An 11,894-nucleotide genomic window follows, 5' to 3' on the forward strand; every position below is an offset into this window, starting at 1 on the left:
TGTCGCGCGTTTTTGTTTGACAGTGTCCTTTGCTGTCACGCGGGGAAATGGGATTTTTTTTTGTTGGTTGCCATTTGAGCTGAACAGCTTTTCCATGTATGCCCGCCGGTAGGGATAAAGCGAAGTGTTAAGCCGTAGAAAAACGCCAGCTCGACGTAAACGCTGTTTCCTGAAACGGTTTAGATGTGACATTGTTCTACTGGCGGGAAATTTGAGTTATCGAACTTTTTTTTTTGTCTCTCAGCATGTGGTGAACGAAATTGACAGTTTTTCTTTGTTAATTACTTTGTTTAGTTTCGGAAAAGTGATTTTCATATTTTAGTAGTTTCATGGCACACTATTTATGTTTTAGTAAGTGTACTCGTACATCACTTACACTTTCTATGATGGTGTCCCACGCACTACTCTAAGTAACAGCAAAAGGTATTTACAATGAAAACCATTTTAGAAATTGGCCTAAAAAGTCAATCAAATCATCACCACCACACTAACCCAGCCCTAACGAATCGATTCGTTTTGTTTTACCTCTTCAGTTCAACTTCTCGACCATGAAAAATAACCACCTTAGTAGGCGCTTGAACCTTACGTTCCCATTTGACACAACCCTGACATGAATTTCACTTTGAAACGACGCAGAGGAAAACCTCCGAAAACGTAAACCTAACACACACACAAACAATTCTCACTCAAAAATAAAAGGAATAAGGAATAAAAGAATAAAAGGAAACAAAAACGATCCAAAAAAATGTCATCCTAAACGCTAGTTGGCCAGTTGATGAAAACTCGTCTTTGTTGTTGTGCTTCCCGCCTGGACGAAAGCTGTCCGGCACTCCATAAAGATAAGCCGGAAATAAATCTAATTTGCAGTGGTGCGTTTTTGTTTCTTTTTTCTTCCTGCGAGTGACCCAACTTCATGCCACATTTGTTTCCCGCTACGGAGCTGCCAGCTACACACAATAGGTTTGCGTAGCGACGCTGAAAATGAGTGTAGGATTATCCTTAAATGAGGTTCCCGGGGTGTCTGTTCGGTAGGTAGATTTGGTGGCTGATGGTCTGTACGGGACCATCGGTGGGCCATGAAAGCTTTAAGGAATGCTTATTGTAAAACACCACCGAGCGAGGCGAAAAAAATGAACGCTTTCCCCCCTCAACCGAACGGAATTGGTGTAATGGATGAATGCTCATTTTTCTTGACACATTCGCGTTCGCTTAACTCGCCGAGGATGATCGGGTGACGAAAACGAGACGCCAAATAGGGCGCACCCGAGGGAAGGTTGTGCTGGTTTTTTGGGTGGTTTTTCACCGCTCATCCTTTGACCGTCGCTGTTACGGTAAACAACGCGAATCCGATGCAAAGGCAATACGGTGGAGAAGCAAAAAAAAAACGCATCGCAACTGACATACCGTCCTTTTGTTTCGATCGGCAACAAGTGCACCATAAATATTCGTCAATCAAAAATTAAACAATCGTAAATGACAGTGAAAAGTTTCCGTTTCGCTCGCAGCTGATAGCTGGTCGTAATTCATTGGATGCTTTCCCTTTATTTTTCTGGCGGCGGTTGAAAGTTTCGCTACAAAACGGGTTTTTGGTCTTTTGCTAAATTGTGTAATGATTTGAAAACGAGGACAATGTATGTGCAACTATCGTACTGGAATTTCAGTTCTTAGAATATTTTTATTTTGTTAAATTTTTCAATGATTATCGACAACAAATAATCTGCTTATAAATGGAGAACAGACTAGAGGACATAAAGCGAATTTAAAGCGCCTAAAAGTATGCAATTTTCTACCCTATTTTTTTGAAACAAACTCCATGCATACAGAGCCCAATTTCACGATTATTTTACTGTTTCATTATCATCGATCACACAATTACGATAACCTGCTCTACTGCAGTCGACATTACAGCACATTCCCCATTATGCCATTTCCATACAAAACCAAATCCTCCTAACAACCGCTTAAGTATCATCCCCATCAGGGAAGAGAAGGAACAAAACACACGCATACATACCTTACCTCGCTGGCCTGCGAACATTTCCCATGGCCACTCATAAAACTCAACCGCAAGCGACCATTGAAAGAAAAGTCCGCAATGTGCGCAAAGACAATGTCCACCGAGTGTGCGATCCCGAACGGTAACGTCCACGAAACCTTCGCTTCCCGATTGCTCTTTATCTTTATTACTGTGCTTATCATGATTTATGCAACGCTTCCATGCAATGTTTACATAAAATCCTCCAGCGCGTTTCCGGTGAGTTACGCCGGATTGAATCGGAAGATCGGAGGAAGTTTTGCTTTCCCTTTCGCTCCTTTGCTGCACCTTTCAGCTGGACCATATGGTCAAATCCAGCCTGCCAGAAAACTTCCACTGATCCTTCTTTCCTTCCGAGACGGGGGAGCAAAAAAGCAACACTCTGCACACAGAAGTGTTGGTCAGAAGTCGTACGACCGTTTGGCCGGTGCCGGTCGATAGCGAGCGGACTTTTCCAAAGAAACTTGAAGCCCCTGCACGTGGTTGCAGAAGCACGGTTGGTAGCGAAAGTTTGTTACGGGTACACATGATCTTGCACGTTCGCACGAGATGGGGCCGTGACGATTGCTGGAAGGTTACGTTTTGTTTTCTTATTCTGCTCTCGGTGCGCTTAATCTTCAAAGTAGAAAGACAAACATTAGTATCCGTTGCCGCTTACCATCCCATGTCAGCGTGAAGCAACGTATAAGTCTCTTTTCGATTTGCATCGCACAACATCGACTGACTTAATCCAACCACGAGTTGAACACGATCTCCGTTCAGATAGGTCAGTTCGAAAAATTAAGTTTACGATTCACTAATTTTCCCTCGATAAAGGAGTACTTAAATGCCCTCCAGGAACAGCACCAATGTTGTGAATTATCTCTTTAATGAAGGATGAGCTGTTGCTTCATGCATAACATGAACAAATGTGTATTAACTATGAATATGGGTACTTAAGTTATTATTGGAAAATTTAGATAAGAATGCATTACTACAGACAAACTGCTAGCAAAGTTGGTAACTTTAACTAATATGTTGAAATTTGCGAAAGTATAAAGAAATCTTGACAAATGGCTCAATGTTTTGTGATTTACTATATACGTCTATATACGTCAACAACACTTCATCAGTATTGATGTATTGATAATCGCTGTGAATAAACGCCTAGAGGTATGCAATGGATGAAACAGACGACTTGTTAGAGACGCTTCCAGGATTCTTCGATTGATTCCGATTAAGTATCGAACGATTATTAGCTACATCTAGTCGCCCTAATAATTATGTAACTAATCACATACATCTTAACCTTTGCATACATTTAGGCGTTATAATTACTACTTGTGAGCGTTTACGAAAAGGTAATATTATTTATTTTTTTAAAGCAATTATCAAGCAATTTAAAATTCTATTAAGACCCTATCAAATTGCAAATCATTCAACGAATATTTCACTACAATACACTTCAATAACCTAACGCCTTCAGCTCTCCAAAAATCGTCCCTATTGAAAGAAAATTGCCGATGAAAGCTTAACGACGTGTTAAGAAAATGGAATAGTTCCAAAGATAGCTTCTTGCGAAAGTTTGCCAAAATCCAGAACGAAATACGCACGCCATGGGAAAATTCTCCACCCATCAGTTCAAACCACACAGACACCGGGGTCAGCTCCCTCGAGACCGGCACGGTGGGCCGACACCAAACAAAATGAAATAAAACATTATTCCATTTCACGAAACACTGAATTATTGCTCCCAGTCAAGGCGAAGCGGGAAAAGCTTTTTTCTCCTGTTTCGATTTTTTTTTATTTATTTACGGTGGGTTTTTTTTCCATCCGCTTGTGAGCCAATTTGAATTGGTCATCGTGATGGGGATGGAAAGCAAAAAACAAACGCGCCCCAAAATGGTGGATAGAGGTTAAGTGTTGGATTGCAAAAATTACCCAAAAGCACCGATACGGGCTGGTGGCACATTATTTATTATCCACACCGGAGGAGAGAAAAACGAACGCTGGGTATGCTGAGGGAGGCAAATAGGCAGAGTAGAATGAAATGAGAAAAATAGAACGAAACCTAGCCGGCACTGGAAGGTGCAATCGGTAGGACAGTCCACAAATGAAATGGGAAAAATGTGTCTCCTTTTTCTCAAGAGGAATCGGTTGAATAACAAATGGATTTTTAGATAAATGGAATGTAAGCAGGATGGAAAGGATTCCGGACGGAAAGCCGAGCACATCCGAGGTTTTGTGTTGGTTTCATAAATAATATCACCTCACCGCGACTAGGTCAACGTAAGCCGACGAAGCCAATTTCATTTGTTAGCGTACATTGGGTAATAATTGCTGTGTGAAATAAGGAGTTGAAGGAGTTCTTCAAAAAAAAGTAATAAAAATTACAAAATAAAATAAATAAAGTCTAGAAATTCCGAAGAAGAATATCAATTCCGAACAAGAACATGTACGACAACAAGCTATTTTAATATCATCTGCAGTGCATAGATGGAAACATTCCAACGATCGAATTGCAGAAGAAATTGTTGAAGCAGTTATCCCATTAGTTCGTGTTTGATCTGATCCTCTTAACATCGGATTTTACCATCATCCAGCAATAGGAAAACCCACCAAGGCATGTAACAGTAGCACCACCAAAAAAAAGCTTTCGTCACATCCAGCGGACAGGAAGTGCACACCTGCCCTCCAGGCTAGACAGACTCGTCAAACACACACGTCTAGGTTAACTTATAATCGATGTAATGCTCGGCATTTGTGCATTCGTACCGTGCTCCTGTCTTTGGTAAAGCTTCTACGAAGCAGTTGAAAATTGCTTTCCAATCGCTCTTGCACGCCCCAGTTTGGCTGGAAGAAAGGGCAAACTTTGCCAACCACGATTGGCCTCAAGCAGCATGAAACAACTCCGGTGATAGGGAAACACACCAAAAGCCCTCCGGTACACTTTTAGCTACTTTTGTTACCCTGCCGCACGTGCCCGTATGTCTGTCCGTCTCTTGTTTTATCCATTTTCCGCTAGTTTATCACTGGTAGTTTGTTTGGAAAGTGGCCTGCACCGCCTACCATCCCCGGGTAGTTTGTGAGTTCTGTTTCTTCTGCTGCTCTCCATAAAGTCACCAGGCACGGGTGGATATCTTGATGTACGTAGGTGCATTTGTGTTTTTTTTCTCCCTCTCTCTCTTTAGCTCCGATCGGACATCGTCACTGATTTGGACACTACAGAAGGCGCAAAAGTCACACAATTTTCCCACAACCAAACCCAGAAGGCTTGTTAGGGAAAGAGTTTGTCAGACTTCGTTTCCTCTTATCGCTTGTTTGGTGGATGTATTTTTTCTCCCCGTTCTGATGCTTTTTTGCGCCACACTGAATCTTTCCAGTGGACAGGTTTTGGTCTACGGCTGTTTTTCTTTTTCTGTACTATTCCTGACTGTATATGAAACATCACTGGCAACAACAGTTAAATGCCACGGACACGTCCCCGTCTGGAGGCGAGTAAGTTTGGGATGGTCAATTGGAAAACTAGTTCCACAACTAGAGCACGTCCGATGGCTTTCTTTGCCCCGTAGCACTACTCTCGGACGAAACGGCACGTGGACGTCCCATTTTTTTGCCAGGATTTTGGGACGAGAAACTAAAAACAACTCACATTATTCTTGGACACTTTCTGACGTCTGGTTTTGAAAGTGTCTGGAAGATGTCCCGGGATAGCGATGGATACTGCACAAGCGGCGCATGTTTGTTGATCGTGTAGATACGATCACCGGTTGTGTCATCACACGCTATAATACATTGCTTTATGTGAAACAGTACATTTTTGGGTGACTATTTTAGGTATTGAAACAACTCAGCGCGATTGCTTTTAAAAGCATTCCCCTATCAGCAGATTCTTTTCGGGCATGGTGGAGCGACAAAGCTCGAATAGTGTTACTACGCAATACCCAACCTCTTTCAGATGCAATGCCCACTCTATATCCAGCAAGCTTAAAAGAAGAACGAGGCGAAGTATCAGAAGACCCAAAAGCGAAGATGCTTCTTCACTTACTAGTCTATAAAACGGCAAACGTCTATAACTGAATCGCGCTAAGGCAACTAAACAACTGATCCTTCTAGACGTGGCTACCAGTGAGGGTTGTATTCGGTTTGGTTGTTTTGTTACTGCACTTTATTTTTCATTCCTAAAATCCATTTAAGCCTCTCTCTCTCTGTTCAAGTGCCCCTTCAACGTATTTCGTCCAACGGTTAACATAAAACATCAAAACTATCTTCTGTCTTAAGCAAAACATCGAACAAAAATATTCCCATCAGATATATTGGAGACCTTTATCTCGGCGAGCTCATACCAACGTGCATCGTAAACTGTATTTCGTCAGTGCACACTCAGCGTTCACACATCCATACGCGCCTGTGCTCGTTTGATATATCCTTCACTGTCACCGTGCGACACTTGTCGAAATGTGGTACTTCTAGTTCTAGCAATAGATCCCCAATATCCGAAAGGCACTCAAATCACCCGGAAAACATGTGTCCGCACACAGTCATCAACCATAAAACACAAAAGCTGCTGATCCGGCAGCTAGGTTTAAAACACCCAACTTGTCCCAGCGGGAAACGGAGCAACGATGGTAGATTGGGCCGGGGGAGTAAAACGAAACAAAAACGGCAAACTTTACACTTTCCGAAAAATACATCACTCACACACGCATAGTTCACGCAATCGTTACAGAATTTGGAATGATTGAAACGAATGGAAGGACCAAAAAAACCGAGCAATCGAGCTAGAGGGCTTTCAATTCAAATCGTGAGAGTACGGAACACATGCGTATAAACGGATTCCATTCTTAAGCTCTAGTGCAAACCAGCATCCGCATGTACAGCATGTCATAGGAAGTGTAATAAAACGCTAAAAGCAATCATAAAACATACAGCCAAACATGCTCCGGGGGGAAACAATGAACACGTTTAACATCATTGGGTCGAACAAAAAAGTTAAGTAACTCGAAGCACCATCCGGACCCACTAGCTACATCTGGTTGAGTAAGCAGTCTGTCTGAAGGCTTTTGAAGAGACGGAAAGCCCAACGGTGATGTTTGTGAACGGTTGCTTTTCACACGTTACACTTAGTTATGCAAATTATCTTACGGAGTGTTGGTAGGGTAGCTTGCGAAAATTGGTGATTTGACAACAGTTACTAAACTGAGTTGGATATTGTCATTAAATCAGCGTGTAATAAAATGATTACAAGAGATAATGCTCAAAATTTAACTCGTCTTAATATAATTACTACAAATTAATTTACTGTAAGTTATTTTATTCACCATTTCTTAGGTTTAGTAACATAGAACTGTCCTAAGGGTTATTGCTTGTACGAAGTTGAAGCACAAATTTGAGAAACAATCCCACAGATATTAATAACACTACACCACGGACCACGAACCCCCCCCAGCATACAACAGCCATACATAATATTCAAATCAAGCCCCAAAGCCAATCCAGATCGAAATCACCCAGCACGGCGGAGTTCTTCCCGAACGAAATGGAGACCATTAATTTCCGGGGCCAAAACTTTGCTCTCTGCAGAAGTCACAACTCTCCCGACAGTATCGCGGTGGTGCACTTTACGGCCAACGGTCCCGGTTAGTTTGTTAAAACTCATGGCAACTTCCATTCCCGTACGCTTGGAACGGCCAAACCCGAGGAGATCACAAATTTCCCACAAGCTTTGTACCACCCATTACAGGCAACACATTTCCACAGCTCACTATCTCGACAACGGTAAACTTCATACCGGAATCCATCGATCTTAGGGATACGTTTTCTTATCGTGTGTGGACCGTTATGAAGGAAGTTTAATTTTAACTTTGTACCAACGCGCCACATAAACGGGGTACATAAATTCCGCACGAAACCGGAAGTAATAAATGAACGGTCCTTGGAGGCTAATCAGGATATTAACCGGGCTATCGGGTGCGGTGTTGACATGAGTCACTGAGCCACTTTCGTTACTTCGCCACTGCAGCGCTAGCCAACCAACCGGGTTGGCAATTATGTGTTCAAAAGTAATTTACCTCCAAACCTTCGTTTATTTCTAGCAGATTTTCCGGCTAGCAAGACGATTCCGGGAGTCCGATATGTCCCAAAACTTACGTTCCCCGGGCACGACAGTCCAGCGTGTTGTGCAACAACGGACCGATGCATCTGTAGCGCCACGATGTCCTCCGTGCGCTAGAACGGACACCCCCTTCCCCGTTGTGGTAAACGTCAAATGCAACGTTCTGCTGTGCTCCGAATGGGTTAACCGCACGTCATCATGTGTCCCCGGAGTGAGCTTTCGAAACAGAACCGCTGCGAAACGGTTAGCCTTCAATTTAAATTTTAACGCTATCAGCATTTTAATTATGTTCCAGTGCAGTCTTGTCCCATGTGCGCGAAGGGTCGCTGGGAGGACTTGTATGCAAAATACATATTTAAATTTCCCTCGGGAAAAAAGATGTTGTTCTTCTTATTGGCTACCTGACCGAGACATGTGGAAGCATGTGTGGGCAGCGGCGGTTGGTTTTCTAATACTTACTGCACGGTATCGGTACTCACACATATGTGTGTACAAAATGGGGCGTCCGAAGAAATCGAAGTGCCTGCGGGGACCGAAAGCCCACACAACCTGATTCACATTCTTTCCACCGGGAGGCGTTTAAGTCAGGCACTTGAGCAATGAATAAAAGAGATTAGATCAGATTGCAGTGCATTTATTTCAAAACATGAAGCCCCCCAGGACACATGCGTGTGTGAGTGTAAGGATCGGATTTTGTCCTTGCGAAGCCATGCGTTCAAAGGACAAAACCCTCCTATCGACTATGCAAATGCAGTGAGCATGTGTGTGTGTGTGTGTGTGTTAGGTGAGTGAATTTAGTGCCGAGAATTTACGATGCATCTTTGGGACAGATTTTATCCGGAGGAAGTTTTACATTTTTCCCTTTTTCTTTGAAGTCAACAGCACTTCAAGTAGGAGAGTGCTTCATTTCAAAAGGAAGATGTTGACTGAGATGTTTCTTTTACACTGTCTGGAAGGAAACAAGTGGGCGTGTATTATCATATTTTAATATGCATTCGTTTATGCATACCAAATCCAATCAATCTTCGTAAACGATTTAAGCCCTGCCTGTAACCTGGCAGTAGATTAAGTGTCATAGACTTGGTCCAGTGTGGTCTCTTATGTCTTATGAATTTAATGCACATTTTACCTATAAGTCTTTCATTGTATGAGGAAGTAAAAATGTTATTCAAAAGCAAAAACACAATGTGGATAGAAATTTACCAATATTAATATGTAAAATCCCGGCTGGAAGTTTAATTTGAAGTGATTAAATTTTATATCTGCTGTTAGTAATGATTTTAATTAATAATGAAAGAATAAAAAGGACCTAAATTTTTAATCAATTCAATCATAACCCCAGGAACAAAATTTTCCTACTCTCTCGTTCTAACTGATCTACAAGCAAACCTACCAAAGCGAGAAAGCATGACGATTTTGCTCGATGGGAAGCCACTGGTAAAAACGCCTGAAAGGTATGCAATAAGTTTCTCATCACTACACGTCTCACCGGGCAACATAGTACTTGTGTAGTGCATATCCCATATCCTCTTTAAGCACACGTGTATTTACAGCTATTATTTAACCTTTTCAGAAACCATAAATCATCTTAACATTATCACACCTTAATTCAAATTTGAGTATGTAGCAGTAGTCCACTTTAATCCTTAGATACTCAACCCTTAAATTGTCCTGTTCCGTTCACACCTTGGGCACAATTTCTTTTCTTTTCAAACCCTTTTACGCGTGCTCACGCGTGTGCTTGGTTCTAGGCTACTGTTTTACCATAATCGGCTAGATTATCTGTTTGTTTGTCGACGCCTCAAACACGTCGGGTGAGAAAAAACACCTCAACTTTTTCAAACTCCATCCACGCGCCGCACAGGACATTGTGTAGTATTACCCACCAAGTACGCACTACGGCCAGCTTTCCCATCTGGATCGCTACTCGCACGAAGCCGGTGGCTCCGGTACCATTTGCCTCCTATTAAATTACCACTCATTTACTCCAACAACGCCTCACACGCTTCTCGCACAGTGAAATAGAATTTAAAAATTAAATAAAAGACACTCGACGTACCATTTTGGTTGCTGTCAGGGGGAAAGCCTATCCGTACCCGGTTTGCCAGCAGCACCGTTCCACATCTCGGCAAGCCACTGTTTTACTTGCATAAATTAAATAAAACTCACTGTTTTGCCGGAAGACCGAGAAAGTGCCTGCTGCCGCAAATTTTGTTTACAACTAAATCAAAAAACTTTACAGTCACTCTGCCCGCACGCTCGCGTTCGTTTGCGGCTTTTCGTCGGATTCGAAGAATTGTCTGGAGAGGGCCCTTTTTGGGGCGTAGAGATTTTTGGCAGGGTGACGCACTGCCAACAGGCTTCGCGCACCCTGCCTGCTGCAACTGCAGCAAGTGCCCCAGGGCGAAGGCGAATCTCGCCGAGTGGCACCTTCGGATGGCGAAGGCATCATCAACAACAACAACATCTGCATAGGAAATTACATTTCGCAAATACAATTCGGGGCTTAATTTATTTACACATTGCTTCTGCACACCATCACCATTTTCTCTCGCTCTGCAGCGATTTGGAGTGGTTTTTATTCTGTTTCTTGCTCCCAACGCTTTGCGTGCAAAACGAAGCCATGCCTTCTGGTTGTGATCTCAATTTCAGATGTGGTTGCGTTGGTTGAAACGCAAAGATCGTGGTTTGAAAATCACGCATCACTTATCAGCGTGATGCATTCGGGGGGTTTTGCGCGCGATTGCACGTAGAAATTTAAGGAAATGATATGCATCACCCCACAGTTTGCCACCAACTGGTATATGACAAAATTTAATTTGGATTTAATAAAATTTCCGGCAATGTAAAGAACACTGTGCATTCATTTGTTCCCTTCTCAGTGAGCGTGTGGCTATGTTTAAATTATTTTGATTGGTTATATTCAAAATAAAATGCCCTCAGTCGTCAAGGCAACCGTCCATACTATCGAAGCAATCGAGCCAAGCATTCCGGTTCAGATGTAGAAGATTCAATCCTCAACCATCCATCGAAGTAGCCCGGAGAGATGCGACAGGAGGATGCGAATTTACCCTCAACTCCTTTTGCGAACACACAGTCATCCAACCAGCATATGGTGCAATGGCATCGAGCGTAAGCAAACCACGCAAGCACCGAAGATGGTTCGGAACCAAAAATTACAAATCATCCCCACACCCCAAAAATTGCACCGGAACCGGAACCCGTTCTTCCTCTGCTCACATACACACACACACACACACATACAATTACGCGTGCATACACTATCTTGGCTAAGACTGATTGAGGCAGTTGTGGCACGCATCAGTGAACGCCTAAAAAGAGGAAGCTGTCATAGAAGCACCCGGTAAAGTTTTATCAGATCTTGGTGCCTATTTTCGGCATATGGCGCCTACCGTGCTGCGAACGTTCCTTTCCTGATGGTGAGCAGGAGAATACGTTTGGTGCTGGTGTACAGCGCACGACCATGGATGGATGGGTTGTGGCGCTGTTTTTTTTTTCGTTCGGTGGTTGGTGACAATTTCCAATTTGCATATCATACACCATCCATCTTTTAAGTTGCTCTTGTGTGCTTGAGGGAAGGAGAATTCTTCATCTCGGGTTGATATCGGTGTTGTTCGTTGTTATTGAAGCAATGTTTGCTCATTTTGCGTTGGCTTCCGGTTTTGTCGCATTACGTAGTCGCGTACGTATAGGAAGTCTAGATGAGTTAGCTAAAATATAAAAGTACTCAAAATCACTAATGTA

This window comes from Anopheles moucheti, chromosome 2 (genome assembly GCF_943734755.1).
Source record: "Anopheles moucheti chromosome 2, idAnoMoucSN_F20_07, whole genome shotgun sequence".
In the NCBI taxonomy this organism is placed as follows: Eukaryota; Metazoa; Arthropoda; class Insecta; order Diptera; family Culicidae; genus Anopheles; species Anopheles moucheti.